This window comes from Phoca vitulina, unplaced genomic scaffold (assembly GCF_004348235.1).
Source record: "Phoca vitulina isolate PV1807 unplaced genomic scaffold, GSC_HSeal_1.0 scaffold8, whole genome shotgun sequence".
NCBI classification, from domain to species: domain Eukaryota; kingdom Metazoa; phylum Chordata; class Mammalia; order Carnivora; family Phocidae; genus Phoca; species Phoca vitulina.
In genome coordinates this window covers 26,158,538-26,177,829 of record NW_022589711.1, presented here as the reverse complement: position 1 = coordinate 26,177,829, position 19,292 = coordinate 26,158,538, and the positions used below count along the sequence as shown (strand labels likewise).

Genomic DNA, 19,292 nt, shown 5'->3' with positions numbered 1-19,292 from the left:
ACAGTGGATATGTGGTTCAGCTTTGAAGAATACTCACATAAGGATTAAACACTGCAGATTGAAACATAATTTCTGATGTAAGTATATTGGGAATTTATTGGATGGAAGGGGTCATATTGGAACAAAATTGTAAAATGCTCATATTCTATTAGTGGATTTGTTTAAAAGAAAAGATCAGTGTCAGTAATTAGTAGGAAAAATAGTAGAAATTTTAAAAAATGGCTTCATTGGGGAATAGAGAAGCATGGGGAAGTGGATTGTTTGAACATGAATTCTATAATAAGAATTTGTCATTCATGTGAAGGAAATCAAATCAACAGTTATGTTAGAAAACTCTGTTTAGGGGACGTGATGAAGGCATTTTAGGCTAATTGAAATCTGAGATTTATTTCCTCAGTGATATATCTGGGATTACCTATTTAAATTACACAACATTTTATATATGTAGCACTTTTTGGGGAGAAAGAAAATAATAGTTACTGGTATAAGTAAAGCAGCACCTGGACTACAAGGCAGTGAAAGCCAGACTTGAATGATCTTCTTTTACATGTGATATTCAGGGAAGGCATGTAATTTTGTAATTAAGATATGTAAATACATTTTTTTCCTACACAGATATTGCTGTGGTACCATGTGAAAGATAAGAGAACTTCCCCTGAGAAACAAAATGACACATGATTGAAAAATAAAGGGATAATTCCAAGAGAAGGAAAGGGACTTTTGTAATAGGGAGAACACACTGACCATAAGATCTTCAAGTATCTCACAAGTCAGCCAGAAAAAGGCTTTTCTTTTTTAGGGAGAAGTAAACAAGGCTTGAAATACTGGGTTTGGGGAAGTAGAATGAGCAACCATTGAGATAGCACAGTACATCAAAAAATGTTTTAGCTTGAGGTCAGTCTATTCTAGGCAGGGGTTGTATGCTGGCTCAGGCTGAGAGGAGGTCAAAATTCATTGGTCTGGGGCAAAGTTGACAAATGTAACCACAGTTTGGTTAACAAGAATTATATTCCTATAGATCAGTGGAGACACGCAGTTCAGTTAATTCTGTATGAAGTTTAGGGGAGGAAAAATTCCTGTAGCAACTTAGATTCAGTGGCTGGGCCTGCAAATAAACTGAGAAAAGAGAGATTAATGGGAGGGAAACAGGATGCCTGGGTGGCTCAGTCGGTTAAAGGTCTGCCTTCAGCTCGGGTCATGATCTCGGGATCCTGGGATCCAGCCCCACATCGGGCTCTCTGCTTAGAGGGAGCCTGCTTCTCCCTCTCCCTCTGCCTGTACTCTGCCTACTTGTGCTCTCTGTCTCTGTCAAATGAATAAATAAAATCTTTTTAAAAAAATGGGAGGGAAACAGAGTTTATTAACATATGCATCACCATACATGTGGAAGAACTCAATGAGTAAATCACAGGGGTGGTCAGAATTTGAGGTTTATATAGGGTTTTAACAAAGAACAGTAGGACAAAGTAAAAGAGGTTTAGGCTTTCAGGGGCTATAAGCCCCTACATAAAATAAATGGGAAGGTAAATATATGGGGGGAACAAATGGAAGATAAAGCTTATTTGGTAAGGTTTATTATGTAGGTAGCTCTTGGTTATCTGTCTCTGCGCTGGCAAGAATCTAGAATCGTCTTTTGGTGATTAAGAGTTCTGCCTTTCCTGGTACAGGAGAGGGAGATACCTTAATAAATTATGTCCTGTTTTTAGGCAAGTAGGGGGATGGCAGAGAGCTTTTCTTTATTATTATTTTTTTCCAGTGCTCACCACAATAAGTGTAGTCACCATACAGTGTTATTACAGTATTATTATGACTATGTTTTCTAGGCTGTATTTTCTTCTCTGTGACTTACTTATTTTATAGCTGAAGTTTGTACCTCTTAATCCCCTTCATCTGTTTTACTTATCTTCCACCCCACTTCCCCTTTGGCAACCACCAGTTTGTTCTTTGTATTTTAGAGTCTGTTTATTGGTTTTGTTTTTTAGATTCAACATGTAAGTGAAATCATATAGTATTGATCTGTCTTTGACTTATTTCATGTAGCATAATATGCTCTAAGTTCATTCATATTGTCGCAAATAGCAAGCTCTCATTCTTTTCTATGGCTGAGTAATATTCCATTGCATATATATATATATATATATATATATATATATATATATATACCACATCTTCTTTATCCATTCATCTATCAGTGGACACTTGGGTTGCTTTCATATCTTGGCTTTTGTAAATAATGCTGCAGTAAACATAGGGGTGCATATATCTTTTCAAATTCATTTTCTTTGGGGAATACCCAGTGGTAGAATTACTGAATCATATGGTATTTCTATTTTTAATTTTTTGAGGACCCTCCATACTGTTTTCCGCAGTGGTTGCAATAATATCCATTCCTATCAACAGTGCACGAGGGTTCCCTTTTCTCTACATCTTCACCAATGCTTATTACTTACCTGTCTTTTTGTTGCTAGCCATTCTGACTGGTGTGAGGTGCTCTCATTGTGGTTTTGATTTGCATTTCTTTGATGATTAGTGATGTTGAGTATCTCTGCACGTGTCTGCCATCTGTATGGCTTCTTAGGAAAAAGTGTCTGTCTAGGTCATCTGCTCATTTAAAAAAAAAATTATTTATTTATTTGAGAAAGAGAACATTAGCAGGGCGAGGGGCAGAGGGAGAGGGACAAGCAGACTCCCTGCCAAGTGGGGAGCCTGATGCGTAGCTTGATCCCAGGACCCTGAGATCATGACCTGAGCTGAACTGACGAATGCTTAACTGACGGAGCCACCCAAATGCCCCCCTTTGCTCATTTTTAAATTGGATTATTTTTTGTTGTTGAGTTGTATAGCTTACTTACATATGTTGAATGTTAACTCCTTATCAGATAGATGCAAATATCTTCTCCCATTCAGTAGATTGCTTTTTTGTTTTGTTGATGGTTTTCTTTGTTGTGCAAAAGTTTTTTATTTTGGTGCAGTCCCAATTGTTTATTTTTGCTTTTGTTTTCCTTGCCTGAGGAGACATATCCATAAATAGGTTGCTAAGGCCGATGTCCAAAATATTACTGCCTATGTTTTCTTGCAAGAGTTTTATGGTTTCAGGTCTCACGTTTAGATCTTTAATCCATTTTGAGTTTATTTTTGTGTGTGGTGTAAGAAAGTGTCCAGTTTCCCCAGCACCATTTAGTACAAAGACTTTTTTACCCCCATTGTATATTCTTGTCTCCTTTGTCATAGATTAATTGACCATATAGGCATGGGCTTGTTTCTGGGCTTTATATGCTATTTCATGGATCTATGTGTCTGTTTTTGTGCCAGAACCATATTGTTTTGATTATTGTAGCTTTGTATAGTATATCTTGAAATCTGAGCTTGTAATACTTGAGCTGTGTTCTTTTCAAGGTTGGTTTGTCTTTTAGAGGTTTTTTTGTAGTTCTATACAAATTTTAGGACTATTTGTTCCAGTTCTGTGAAAAATATTACTGGTTTTTGATAGGGATGCATTGAATCTGTAGATTGCTTTGGGTAGTATGGACAATTTAACAATATTAATTCTTCCAGTCCATGAGCACGGTATATCTTTCCATTTGTTTGTGTTGTCTTCAGTTTCTTTAATCAGCATCTTATAGTTTTCAAAGTACAGGTCTTTCACCTACTTGGTTAAGTTTATTCTAAGTATTTAATTCTTTTTGGTATAATTGGAAATGGGATTGTTTTCTTAATTTCTCTTTTTTCTACTTTGTTATTAGTGTATAGAAACACAACAGATTCCTGTGTGTTGATTTTGTATCCTGCAACTTGACTGAATTTATCAGTTCTAATAGTTTTTTGATGGAGTCTTTAGGGATTTCTCTATATAGTATCATATCAGCTTCAAATAATGAAAGTTTAACTTCTTCCTTACCAATTTGGATGCCTCTTATTTCTTCTCTGATTGTTGCAGCTAGGACTTGCAGTAGTATGTTGAATAAAAGCAGTGAGAGTGGGCATTCTTATCTTATTCCTAATTTTAGAGGAAAAACTTCTGGTTTTTCACCATTGAATATGATGTTAGCTGTGGTTTTTTATATATGGTCTTTAATTTGTTGAGGTATGTTTTTTCTATACTAGTTTTGTTGAGAGTTTTTATTATGAATGGGTGTTGTATTTGTCAAATGCTTTTCCTGCATCTATTGAAGTGATCATATGGTTTTTATTTTCCTTTTGTAATACTTGTAGAGGCCACTTTTAGATAACAGGCTTGAGCTATGAAAACTTGATCAAGGCAGAAGGGCCCATAGTGACCCCAGCTCCCTAGGTGAATATAGACAGGCCTATCACTTGATCCACCTCAAAATATCCGTAGGCCCTAACTAGCCAATGGGCTACTTACAACCAGGCACAGGTAACAAAAAAGGGAAAATTCCATACATCCTCATACCTCCTTACTTTCTGCCTTTACTTATTTTTTATTTTTATTTATTATTTTTTAAAAAGATTATTTGAGAGAAAGTGTGAGAGAGAGAGCGAGCGAGCCTAAGTGGGATAAGGGGGCAGAGGGAGAAGCAGACTCCCCACCAAGCAGGGACTCCTGATATGGGGCTTGATCCTAGGACTCCAGGATCATGATCTGAGCAGAAGGCAGATGAGTGACTTTCAGCCTTCATTTATTTATTTATTTAATTTTTTTTTTAAAAGATTTTATTTATTTGACAGAGAGAGAGATAGCGAGAGCAGGAACACAAGCATAGTGAGAGTAGGAACACAAGCAGGAGGAGTGGGAGAGGGAGAAGCAGGCTTCCTGCTGAGCAGGGAGCCCGACGTGGGGTTTGATCCCAGGGGCTTGATCCCAGGGACCATGGGATCATGACCTGAGCCGAAGGCAGAGGCTTAACGACTGAGCCACCCAGGCGCCCCCACTTTCTGCCTGTAAATATAGCCCTCTCCCACTGCCTCATTGCAGACAGTCTCTGATTTGCTGTCCTGCCTGTGGCTCCCTTGCTTTTCGTATTCAGTAAACTTCTATCTCCTTTGTTCTGCCTCAGGTGAATCCCTTCACTGGCTGTGCCACCAGTTTCCACCCAGTCGCCCCACATTTGGGGGCTCCCATCTGATTGGGAGAGATACCACAGTAATGTGATGTATCACATTGATGGGTTTGCAATTATTGAACCTTCCTTGCATCCCTGGAATAAACCCCACTTGAATAGTGAATGATCCTTTTAATGTATTGTCAAATGTGATTTGTTAATATTTTGTTGAGGATTTTTGTATCTATGTTCATCAGAGATATTGGCCTGTATTTTTCTTTTTTTGTAGTGTCTTTGTCTAATTTTGGTATCAGGGTAATACAGAGAGCTTTTCTCCCATCTGCTTCTTCTCAGTTGTCTTTGGTTAAAATAATCCTTATGCCAAAGGTTTGCTCTATTCTCCAACATTATGAGTTTGTTATTAAGTATTACAGTAGGTCTAGCAGCAAAACAGATTCAATGAGACAATTTAAATCAGATCTCTAATAACTCCTAATAAAACAGATGATATTTACATTAGAATTATTATTTAATTATTTTAGAGCTATCTCTATGGGTGTCTTGATTTTGATGTCATCTGGAAAGCTGTGGGGCCTGGAACAATGGTCCTGTCTGGGTTCTTTTCTTCTGTCAGCATTGTTATGCAAGTAAGACCAGCTACAGCTTTTAGCACCTTGGACAAAATGAAAGTGAGGGTCCCTTGTTTAAAAAAATAGAGAAAATGCTATTGAATAAAGGTACTTATGAACTGTTTTTACTCACAACACTTCTCACACCAAAATGCATGTGTCTTTTCGAATACCATTTTCCAACTTTCCAGGCACCAACTGGGTGTAGTGCTATTCAGTTCTGACGCTCTGTGGTTAGTTAGCATCAGATCTCACAATTTAAGGGCTCCGTCCCACAAGACTGCATTCATTTCATATGCCAGCTGAAAGTCTCAGGTTGTCACTGTATTTCTGACTGGCTGGCTATAAATTGGGCATTTCCATGACTTCCTTTTCAGGTTTGATAATGTGTTAGAATGGCTCACAAAACTCAAGACAACATTTTATTTACATTTATAGGTTTATTTTAAAGGATACAACACAAGAACAGCCAAAAAGAAGAGGTCTATAGGGCAGGGTATGGGATGGGGGTGTGGAGTTCCATGACCTCTTTAGGTATGTCACCCTCCCTGCACCTTGATGTATTTACCAGAGAAAAAAGACCAAATGTATATTTCCTGTTATATCACAGTGCTAAAACTATAAAATATTTTCCTTTCTTTTGTTGTCTCTTTCTCAACTTCCTATAGTGTCTTTTATTTATATCTATATGTTGTTCTAACTAAAGAAAAAGAAAAAATTTAAATTATTAGGATGAATTTTACTGTTCACCTTTATACTGTTTAACTCTTTTTAAATGCAGATATGAGCACTGAACCAGTATGCACAATTACTGAAATTATACAATTTATATTTCACAGTTTATTTATATACATATTTTGTTCTTACCAGAAGAGTAGAAATGCTGCACAAAACTAAACTTAACAGCTTTTATATCACTTTTTGATACATCTACATTCTACCAAAACTTTGTCTTTGGCATAATGCTGTATAAAGAATGAATGACTGCATAATATTCCATTGTATGTATATACCACATCTTCTACAATGGAATATTATGCAGCCATCAAAAGGAATGAGATCTTGCCATTTGCAACGACGTGGATGGAACTGGAGGGTATTCTGCTGAGCGAAATAAGTCAAACAGAGAAAGACATGTATCATATGACCTCACTGATATGAGGAATTCTTAATCTCAGGAAACAAACTGAGGGTTGCTGGAGTGGGGGGTAGGGTGGGAGGGATGGGGTGACTGGGTGATAGACACTGGGGAGGGTATGTGCTCTGGTAGGCACTGTGAATTGTGCAAGACTGTTGAATCTCAGATCTGTACCTCTGAAACAAATAATGCAATGTATGTTAAGAAAAAAAAAAAGAAGAAGAAGATAGCAGGAGGGGAAGAATGAAGGGGGCGAAATCGGAGGGGGAGACGAACCATGAGAGATGATGGACTCTGAAAAACAAACTGAGGGTTCTAGAGGGGAGGGGTGTGGGAGGATGGGTTAGCCTGGTGATGGGTATTAAAGAGGGCACGTTCTGCATGGAGCACTGGGTGTTATGCACAAACAATGAATCATGGAACACTACATCTAAAACTAATGATACATCTTTGTAATGTAATGTAATGTATGGTGATTAACATAACAATAAAAAATTAATTAAAAAAAAGAATGAATGAAAGTAAAAAAGGAACTAAGAGTTGCCCTATCATTCATTTTCCTGCTGTATCACCATTTTCAGTATAAGTGGTTGGCTAATATAGGGAAGTAACACAAGTAAGAAAGGATACAATAGGGCACCTTAGTCATTCGTGTTTCTTAGATGCGATTCTTTTTTTTTTATTCCTTTTTCTCCTGGAGTCATTTACTTGTTTGAATGAAAAAAATGTGGCCTCTCAGGACTTTTAGTGCCTCTGCTTGCCTTTTTCTCACTTTGAATCTCATGGAACTCCCACATATGGTGAATCCACCAGAATTTTTTGCTCATGGACATCTCAAATATTATATGTGAATGGAGCAGCCAGGAATGGTTGGACATGCATATGATGAATATTTTCTCTGCTCATGTGCATGCACTATTGTTTTGTGACTTTCACTTACAAAATACAGGTTCAAAGATAAAATTATCAAGAATTTCAAGATAGCAATGGGAGACCTTTAGAACAAGCGTGGGGTCTATGCTGTGCAGGTTGCATGTCTGTGAAGCTGGTGCTGGATGCAAGTGAAATAAGATGGAAATGTTTACTAAGAGCAGCCTCAGGGAAAAAAGATTTATCATCAATAGGTGATTAAAGAAACTTAAAGTATGGCTGACATTAAGTATATGTTACGGATCGAATGTTTGTATCCCCCCAAAATCTATGTTAAAATCCTAATCTCTAATGTAATGTGTTAGGAGATGGGAAGCCTTTGGGAGGTAATTGGGTGATGAGGGTGGAGCCCTCACGAATAGGATTAGTACCCTTTTAAAAGAGACCCCCAGGAGTTCTCTCATCCCTTCTACCAAGATACAGTGAAAAGGTGGCCATCTGGGAACCAGGACGCTTTTACCACAGATTGAATCTGCCAGTGCCTTGATCTTAGACTCCCCAGCCTCCAGAACTGTGAGAAATACTTGTTTGTTGTTAAGCCACCCAGTCAATGGTTTTTTTGTTAAAGGACCTGGAATGGACTAAGAGTAAGAAAGGGGAATGTGGCAGAGGCATGCAATTCATTGTGTTAACTATCTGGATTATAGATTAAAATTATTCTGTCAACTGTGGTTTCCTCAAAGTCCAAATCAGTGTAGTCCTATATGTGTGTTAAGTACTGGTGTTTTTTTTTTTAAATTTTTTTATTGTTATGTTAATCACCATACATTACATCATTAGTTTTAGATGTAGTGTTCCATGATTCATTGTTTGTGCGTAACACCCAGTGCTCCATGCAGAACGTGCCCTCTTTAATACCCATCACCAGGCTAACCCATCCTCCCACCCTCCACCCCTCTAGAACCCTCAGTTTGTTTTTCAGAGTCCATCATCTCTCATGGTTCGTCTCCCCCTCCGATTTCGCCCCCTTCATTCTTCCCCTCCTGCTATCTTCTTCTTTTTTTTTTCTTAACATATATTGCATTATTTGTTTCAGAGGTACAGATCTGAGATTCAACAGTCTTGCACAATTCACAGTGCTTACCAGAGCACATACCCTCCCCAGTGTCTATCACCCAATCACCCCATCCCTCCCACCCCACCCCCCACTCCAGCAACCCTCAGTTTGTTTCCTGAGATTAAGAATTCCTCATATCAGTGAGGTCATATGATACATGTCTTTCTCTGTTTGACTTATTTTGCTCAGCATAATACCCTCCAGTTCCATCCGCGTCATTGCAAATGGCAAGATCTCATTCCTATTGATGGCTGCATAATATTCCATTGTATATATATACCACATCTTCTTTATCCATCTGTCGATGGACATCTTGGCTCTTTCCATAGTTTGGCTATTGTGGACATTGCTGCTATAAACATTGGGGTGCATGTACCCCTTCGGATCCCTACATTTGTATCTTTGGGGTCAATACCCAGTAGTGCAATTGCTGGATCGTATGGTAGCTCTATTTTCAACTTTTTGAGGAACCTCCATACTGTTTTCCAGAGTGCCTGCACCAGCTTGCATTCCCACCAACAGTGTAGGAGGGTTCCCCTTTCTCCGCATCCCCGCCAACATCTGTCGTTTCCTGACTTGTTAATTTTAGCCATTCTGACTGGTGTGAGGTGGTATCTCATTGAGGTTTTGATTTGGATTTCCCTGATGCCGAGTGATGTTGAGCACTTTTTCATGTGTCTGTTGGCCATTTGGACTGGTGTTTTAATTTCAAAGAATCAGCTTAAGTACCTTTCTTATTCAAAACATGCTTGCTAAGGCACTTGGCCAATTGCCAGGTAACAAATTCACGTACTGGAAAGGTGGCATCCAAGGCATACTGTAGTGATGATGATCTTTTAGAGCCCTTGAACTTATTCTAATGAATTTTTCAATCCAAATTTTGCAAAGTATACATGTATAAATTAATAAAAATGTTACTTATTTAGTTCATTTAATTTGGATTTTGATAAGGAAAACGAAATAGGTAGACTCATTTTCTAAAGCAATATAAATTTGCATATTCTTAATGACTTATTTTTTCTTTTACGATTTTATTTATTTGAGAGAGAGAGAGACAGAGGCAGAGCATGAGCAGGGGAGAGGAGGCAGAGGCAGAGGGCTCAGAGGGAGAAGCAGACCACCCCTCCCACCTGCCGAGCAGGGAGTCCGACTCAGGGCTTGTTCCCAGGACCCTGAGAATCACGACCCCAGCTGAAGGCAGACATTTAACCGACCGAGCCATCCAGGCGCCCCTCTTAATGACTTTTGATCACCTTTATTGATGTATATTTTATATCTAATAAAGTACACACATCTTATGTGTATATTTTGATGAAATTTCAAGAAAAAGATTTATTTATTTATTTAGAGAGAATGCATGTGGTGGTGGGGGGCGGTGTTGGAGGGGCAGGGGAAGAGGAAGAGAGAATCCCAAGCAGACTGCGCTGAGCATGGAGCCCCACTCGGGGCTCTATCTCACAACCCTAAGATCATGACCTGAGCGGAAACCAAGAGTCATGCTTAACCGATTGCACCACCTGAGCGCCCCTGTTTTGATGAATTTTAACACATTTTTATACCCATGTTAGCACTACCACCACAATCTGTGAACATACCTACTTCCCCAGAGACTTTCCATGTGCCCTTTCCCACTTATTCCCCAAGCCCACCCACCTCCAATCCTAGTTACTGATCTGCTGTCACTATAGATTAGGTTTGTCTTTCTAGAGTTGGGAATATATGAAAACAAAGTATGTATATTCGTTTGTATCAGTTTTTTTTTTTTTAATATTTTATTTTTAAGTAATCTCTACACCCAACATGGGGCTTGAATTTACAATCCTTAGATCAAGAGTGGCATGCTCTACTGACTGAGCCAGCCAGGCACCCCAATGTCTGTTTTTTTTCACTGAGCATGTTTTGGAGATTTGTCTATATTACCCTCTTAGGTTCTTTGGCTGGGCTTTTGAATTAAGCTGGTAAGACAGATCAACAGGAAAAGAACATACAAATATTATTTGAGTTTTTAAAATTGCACATGGAAGCTCTTAGGAAATATGAAGACCTAAAGACATGGTTAGGACTGACATCCTATATATCTTTTTAACAAAGAACAATAAATTTGTGAAGTGACAAGACAAAAGAAAAGGGTTTGTGTTTCTAGGTGCACAAATTGTGGGAAAGCGACGAGAAGTATATGGGGGAAACTAATGGAAGATAAGGGTTATTTTAGTAGGTTTGTTTGTACAGATCCATTTTGGTGTCTACTCTCAGTCTGCAGTGATAAGAATGTCTTCCTGGTATAGAAAAGGCACCTTTCTCATGGGAAATTTTAGGACCTGCCTTCAGGTAGAAAGGGGAGGTCAAAGAGCCTTTCCTGCACTTGCTATTTCTCAAGTGGCTTCAGTTCAAAATTATATGCCAATGTGGCATATTTTAGGGGTGACATGTTTTTAGCCCTTTCAGATCCATTCAGCTCTTGGTGGACATTTGGATTGTTTCCAGTTTTTTCCTACTATGAATAAAGCTGCTGTGAATATTCATTTACAAATGCCTGTGTGGGTATGTTTTCATTTCTTTGGGGTAAATACCTAGGAGCTGGATTGCTGAGTCATTGAAAGTGCATTTTTAATTTTGTAAGAAACTGCCAACTGTTTTCCGAAAGTGATCGTCCATTTTATATTCCCACCAGTGGGAATTATAGGAAAATTCAGCCCCTCCCTTGTTATAGGTGTGCAGTGGTATCTTATTGTGGTTTTAATCACTTTTGCTTGGTGAATAACAATATTGAGCATATTTTCTTATACTTACTGGCCTTTTGTATCTTCTCCAACTGTCTATAGAAATTTTTTGCTCTCTTCCCCGGTTTTCTAAGCTCAGAAAGATAAGATAAATAATACTGAGCATCTTTTCATATGCATGTTGGCCATTAATATGTCTTTTTCTTTTCTCTTCTTTTTATTTTTTTTATTAACATATGATGTATTATTTGTTTCAGGGGTACAGCTCTGTGATTCATCAGTCTTACACAATTCACAGCGCTCACCATAGCACATACCTTCCTCATACGTCTTTTTCTTGTGAGGTGTTCAAATATGTTGTCCATGTAGAGAAAAAACCTTTTTCCTCTGCCCTTCTCAGTTCTCTGGCTGAGGCCATGCAAGTTAGACTGACAAAATACAGATTTATTAGACAAAAACAGAGTTTACTAACACATGCAATGTGCATCTATGAGGTAGATATTCTGTGATGAGTAACTCAAAGGGGTAGATACAACTTGGGCTTATGTAGTGTCTAACAGTGAATAATAGATTTCTAGAGAAGTGACAAGACAAAGGAAAAAGTTTTGAGACTTCCAACGATGGCAAACTATGGGAAAGTAAATATATGGAGGAAACTAATGGAAAATAAAGTTTAGGCTTGTTATGTAGATTCCATCTCTGAGCTCCTAAGAATTTCTAGTGATGAATAGCATTTAGGCAAGTGGTGCGTGGACAAAGATTTTTTTTTTGGCATTTGCTGTTTCTCAGTTGTCTTCAGTTCAAAACAGTCCTTGTGCCAAAGTGACACATTTTGGGGTGGCATATTCTGATATCCTACACCCATTGTTTTTGAAGGACAAGAAATGCTCTCAAATTATGAAAAAAGAAATTAAAACACTGCTTTTATTCTGGCTCGTTTCCAGAACCAAAAAATAGGACTCCAAGTTTTGAGAAATGATTGTTTTTTCTGATTTCTCATTTTTTTTTTAGCCAAGTTATATAGTTAACTCATATTTATATATTCATTGAGTAAACTGCTTTTGTTAAAAATCATAATTAAAATTTTTGAAATTTTTTAAAAAAGATTTTATTTATTTATTAGAGAGAGAGAGCAGGAGTGGACGGGAGGGGCAGAGAAGAGAGAGAGAGAGAGAGAGGCTCAGGGACTTGATCCCAGGACCCTGAGATCATGACCTGAGCTGTTGTCAGGTGCTTAAGTGACTGAGGCACCCAGGTGCCCCCCAAAATTTGTACTTTTTAAGAAAACCTAGAATATGTGTTTTGTTCATAGGCAAAAATAATTGATTTTTTCTGCTGTAGTTATGCTGAATTTTCCTATAATTAGAGGTTTTCAAATGTATAAAATAGTACTCTAGAAAAAATATAGTGTTTTTTTTTATTTCTAGGAGTAATATTTTTTAGACTCTGAGTGCATAGATCAGTAATTATTTCCCTTGTAAATGAAATTAGATTGGATCCTTGAACAACGTGGGGTTTAGTGGTGCCAACCCCTTTGCTCAGTAGAAAACCTGCATTTAACTTCCAACTCCAAAAACTGAACTACTATTAGCCAATTGTTGACCAAAAACATAAACAGTTAACATATATTTTGTATGATCTATGTATTATATACTGTATTCTTAAAGTAAGCTTGAGAAAAGACAATGTTGTTAAATCATAAGGAAAGGAAAAATACAATTAGAGTACTGTACTGTATTCATCCAAAAAAGTCTTTATATAAGTAGACCTGCACAATTCAAACCCATGTTGTTCAAAGGTCAACTGTAAATTAATAGTAGTATAATGGTTGAGAGCTTAGAGAGGGATATTTCCTAAAGTAGATAATTGGATACTTTTAAAAAGCCTAGGCAAGTACTTTAGCAGGAATGGTATATAGAATGTTGGGTTAGGTGGAGTTCTCTGTTTAGCTGTTCTCTGTTCTTTATTTATACTGCAAAATGTAATGCACCTACCAAAAAGATAAATAAAAGGAAAACAATAAATTATTTATTATAATTTAAAATTTTATATAAGGCAAATATACTTTGGTAACTACCACTACAGAATAGAAAACTACCACAGAACTTTTCTTGTGTCTTTGCAGTTATAACTGCTTTTCTCTCCTTTAAAATCAACCTGTTGGGATGCCTGGGTGGCTCAATCAGTTAAACGTCTGCCTTCAGCTCAGGTCATGATCCCAGGGTCCTGGGATCGAGTCCCACATCAGGCTCCTTACTCAGTGGGGAGCCTGCTTCTCCCTCTGCCTGCCGCTTCCCCTGCTTGTGCTCTCTCTCTCTCTCTGTGTGACAAATAAGTAAATAAAATCTTAAAAAAATAAAATCAACCTGTCTCCTGAATTTCTTACCTTTTTTTTTGTATAGTATTTCTACTTAAGTGTGGTTTCCAAAATATAAAGTTTAGGTTTTATTTTGTATGATTTGAATGTTGTCCTTCACCCTTAATTTCTATTCCAGTATCCATAGAAATCTTATGGTATTTAAATGTAGAAATTAAACATTTTTTATCTTAATATTTTGGGGAAAAAAGAAAATATTAAGGTAAAAATGTTTAATTTTTAAAAAAGTGTTCTGACTTGTGCTTTAGGGTGTTACTAGTCAGCCAAATTACAATTATACAATAAAGCCAAATATATAAACATGAAATAAATATTTTCCCCAGAGAATCTCAATTGTCTTTTTCATTTAGAGTCACATTATTAGAACAATCAGTAAAATGAGCAATGGTTTATTATTTTCCAACATAAATTCTTTTTTAAAAAAAAAGATTTATTTATTTGAGAGAGAGAGAGATTTATTTATCTATTTTAGAGTGAGTGGAGGGAGGGGCAGAGGGATTGGGAAGAGAAAATCTCAAGCAGACTCCCATTGAGCAAGGAGTTCAGAATCACAGGGGCTCGATTTCTTGACCCATGAGATCCTGACCTGAGCCGAAACCAAGAGTCGGTCACTCAACCGACTGAACCACCCTGATACCCCTCCAACATAAATTCTTAATTGGTCTGGGTGAATAGAAAAATGGCTTTTTCCAACATTGGATATTTTCATATTTAAAATTGTTAAAATTACCATTAAGATAATTTTCCAAATAATTTAGCAAATTACTAATTTTCACTAGTTTTCCTGTTAGACCAAAAGTATGCCATATATATCCTTAAGATTTTATAAATATTTTTATTTTATCACTTAGAATTTTAAGCTGTACCCTTGTAAAAGCTTTTATTTATTTATTTACTTTTTTTTTTAGAGAGCGAGAGCATGCACAAGCGGGGAGGGAGGGGCAGAAGGAGAGGGAGAGAGAATCTTAAGCAGGCTCTACTCCCAGTGCAGAGCCGGATGCGGGGCTCAGTCTCACCACCCTGAGATCATGACCTGAGCCAGAATCAAGAGTCGGCCGCTTAATGGACTGAGCCACCCAGACGCCCCTCTTGCAAAATCTTTTATTTTTATTTTATTTTATTTTTTTAAATTAACATGTAATGTATGATTGGTTTCAGAGGTGCGGGTCTGTGATTCATTAGTCTTATATAAGATCCAGTGCTCATTATATCACATGCCCTCCTTAATGTCCATTACCTAGTTACTCCATCCCTCCACGCTGTTGCAAAATCTTTTAAATGAATAGTCTAATTTCCTAAATGTAAAAAGTACATATTCACTAGTGAAGCGATAGTTTTTCGCTAGGTAAACCTAACTCTTGACCATTCTTTAAGATAAAGTTAATTAGTTGACATTTCTTTTCATATGAATAGTGCTTGCTTTGTATAGAAAATAGAAATAAAGGGGTGCCTGGGTGGCACAACCTGTTATGCTTCCTACTCTTGGTTTTCACTTAGGTCCTGATCTCAGGGTGGTGAGATCAAGCTCCACGTTGGGCTCTGGGCTCAGCAGGAGTCTGCTTGAGATTCTTTCTTCCTTTCCCTCTGTCCTTCCCGCTCTCTCTCTTTCTCTCAAATAAATATTTTTTATTTGACAGAGAGAGACACAGCAAGAGAGGAAACACAAGCAAGGGGAGTGGGAGAGGGAGAAGCAGGCTTCCCTCTGAGCAGGGAGCCTGATGCGCGGGACTCGATCCCAGGACACTGGGATCATGACCTGAGCCGAAGGCAGACGCTTCACCGACGGAGCCACCCAGGCACCCCTAAATAAATAAATCTTAAAAAAAAAAAAAAGAAAACAAATGAAGACAAGTAGAAAAAAGAAAATAACACAGAGATAGCTAGCTACCTTAAAATTTAAAGTAGAAGATTTTAAGAGACTAATAAGTAACATTTGCTAAAGTGGCTTTACCTTGGTTTAATTAACCATTCTGCTGTTTCTTGGCATTGAAGGTTGCTTTTCGTTTGCTGCTTTTATAAATTATACCATGATGAATATCTCTGTGCATAAATTTTTCCCCTGTATTTCATACTTTTCTTGACATAGGATTCCAGACATGGGATTATTTTGTCAAGAGTATAATAAACACTCCTATGCATCCCTCATCTAGATTCCCCAGTTGTTAACTTTTTTTTTTTTTAAAGACTTTTAATTTTTTTATTAGACAGGGAGAGAGTACAAGCAGGGGGAGCGGCAGGCAGAGGGAGAGGGAGAAGAAGGCTCCCTGCTCGGCAGGGAGCCCTATGTGGGGCTCGATCCCAGGACCCCGGGATCATGACCTGAGCCAAAGGCAGACACTTAAACCGTCTGAGCCACCCAGGCGCCCCCCAGTTGTTAACTTTAATCCACACTTGCCTTCTTTTAGTCTCTTCATACATGCATGTAAGTGCATATCACATATACACATGTAGAGATAAAAATATACATTTTTCCTAGAAACATTTGAAAGTAGAATTTCAACCTGCATTTCCTAAGAACAAGGACATTTTCTTAAATATTACCACAGTATATTATGAAGAAATTTAATAGTAATTTCATTTTGTTATCTACTATAGAGTCTAGAATTAATCAGAATTTCCTAAATGTCCCCAAAATATTTTTTATTACTTTTTTAAAAAAATTATTACTATTTTTTTTAGAGAGGGAGAGAAGAGAGAGGGGTGGGAGGAAGGGTAGAGGGAGAGGGAAAGAGAATCTTAAGCAGGCTCCATTCTCAGTGTGGATCCCAATGCAGGGCTCAGTCTCACAGCCCTGAGATCATGACCTGAGCTGAAATCAAGAGTCGGATGCTTAACTGACGGAGCCACCCAGGCACCCCTATTTTATTACTTTTTAAAATATAGGATCAAATTGAAGTGTATGCATCATATATTTTGGTTATTAAGTCTCATTAGGCTCTTAATCTTAGAATAACCCTTTCTGTCTTGTTTATTAAAAATCATGACATTGACTTTTTTGAAGAGTTTAGGCCAGTTGTCTTCTCTAATGTCCTATATTCTAGACTTTTATGATTTATCTGGGTTCGTCCTCATGGATTAGATAGATTCACCTTAAATTTTTGGCAAAAATACTTCATAGCTGATGTCATTTGCTTATTGCATCATATCAGAGGATACATAAGGTTTGCTTGTCCCCCTGTTGATGATTCTACATTTGATCATTGGTTAAGGTGGTAGCTGTCAGATTTCTTATAAAGGTGCCTTTCTCTTTTGTAGTTAATAATCACCTGTGAACCTAATTATCTTTTTTTTGCATTGGGCTGACACAAAGGTGGCTGAGCAGTGGTGGAAAAAAAATCACAAAACAGAGTATATTTGTGGCATTATAAATTCATGGTTATTAATCTCACTGGATGCCTAAACTGCAAGATAGTCCTACTGTGTTTCTCTAATCTGCTTGTGTTCTCCCTCTCCACAGTGATGATTTGAAATCTTTCTCTTCTCAAGCCTTTGTTCCTTTACCTTTCCTATCACTTTGAAAAGGTGATCTTTGTTCCTTTTACTTCCTGGAGGAAGGAATGGGGATGCCTCTTCTTCCATCATAAATTAGCATAGTGGAGAAGTTAAAAGTGCTGGCAGTAGAGTTGAGAGTGTATGGTTTTGGATCCTACTTTCACTACTCACCCATTTTACTTTGGGCTTAGTTATTAATCGTTCTATCTTGGTCTTAATTGCAGAAGAATTACCATTGTACCTCATAGAGTAGTTGTGAGGTTTAAATGAAGTAAATCATTGGAAAATGGTTAGCATAGTAACTGGTATATAGTGTATGTTAAAAAAATATTAGCTCTTACCATTTCTTAAGAAATTTACTGTGTTAATTATTCTGTCTTTTTATCTTCAGCCTCTCTTATTCTGTTGACCTCTTCCCTAGGCACTTAAACTTACAGAGATGTCTTCTGTCTTAAGCTAACTAACTAATGAACCAATTACTAAGAAAACTTTTCCTGCATCTCACGTTTGTCTTGAGCTCTTGTTCTGGATCCCCCTTTCAGTCATATGTCAACTGCCTACATTTGCTATATCCCTTTCCTCCTTTTCCATTTACTCATCCCACTGTATTCTGTTTCTGCTCCCACCATTCCACTAAACTGCCCCTGATAAAGTCATTGTTACCTCTCTAAATTCATTTTTATAATGCTTAACCTTAGTGCTTCCATTTCATTCTTCATAAGACATCAAAGTGATCTTTTAATAATGCAGCTGTGAGCTCATCATTCTTTTGTTAAAACTAGTGAATTTCTATTGTTCTTGACATAAAATCTCAAATCATTAATATAGTTCATCGGTCCTGCCTAACTGTCCATCCTTATCTTGTACAAATTTCCTCTTCAGTCTAAGCAGTTGAGCCAGGTAAGTCCTTTGATTTTCTTCAACAAGCTTTACTCATATCAGATCATTTGTATTTTGTCCCCCTTTTTGGACTGCTCTTTATTTTCCACCTGTTTCTTTTGGATAGTGTCTAGCTTCAGCTCAAAGGTCATATTTTAGGTAAAATCTTCCTTGACCTAGTTTAGAAGAAGTGCAGTCTCTGTACTTTAACTTCATATCACTCATCACAATTGTAATTAAGTAATTAATTGGGTGGTTCTTCTCTGGAATGTAAGCTCCATGAAGGCAGGCACTGCAACCATCTTGTTTGTTGCTGAATCTCTAGATTGTGCTAGTACAGTTGTTTTGCTAGAAGGTATTTGGTAAGTATTTGTTGAATGAAGAATGAATTATTTATTCATAGACATGTCACTTATCTCTTTATTATTTAATGATAATTCTAAAATCTATAGATTAAAAAACAATATTTTTAACTCAAAATATTTGGAGTTTCAGTGCATTCTATGGAGGTTTTCCTGAAGACTTATACTGCCTCCTTCCAGATGGTCTGAAGATAGCCCAAAGTGGCAGCTGCAAACAAGTGATGTCTTTGAGACTTAGTTTATCTTTTATTTATTTTTTAAGTAAGCTCTAGGCCCAACGGGGGGCTTGAACTCATGACCCCAAAATCAGGAGTTGCATGCTTTACCAACTGAGCCAGCCAGGCACCCCAAGATCTGTTTTATCTTTAAAATATATGAGCACTTTGCTTTCTGTTTCTTAATATTCTTTCTTTCTTTTTTTTTTTTTTTTTTTTACGATTTTTAAGTAATCTTTACACCCAATGGGATTCAAACTCATAACCCTGAGATCAAGAGTCACATATTCCACCAGCTGAGCCAGCCAGGCACTCCTGTTTTTTAATATTCTTACATTTGTTAAAGAAGCAATGCTAAAATGGGGCCCAGGCAATAGAATAGACACTCTTCTGATTAAACATGTCCAATTCAGACATTTCTCCTTTGACATTGTTTTGAGTCCATTTGGTAGCCTGTGCACACTAATGCAAGAACTATTATTCTCTGGTT

General features: G+C 37.4%; 1 protein-coding gene across 5 annotated transcripts in view; it reads left to right on the top strand.

The window, feature by feature from the left end:
• SENP7 (SUMO specific peptidase 7) overlaps positions 1 to 19,292 on the top strand; it is a 139,884-nt gene that overhangs the window by 53,613 nt on the left and 66,979 nt on the right. The gene's annotated exons all lie outside the window — the stretch shown is intronic.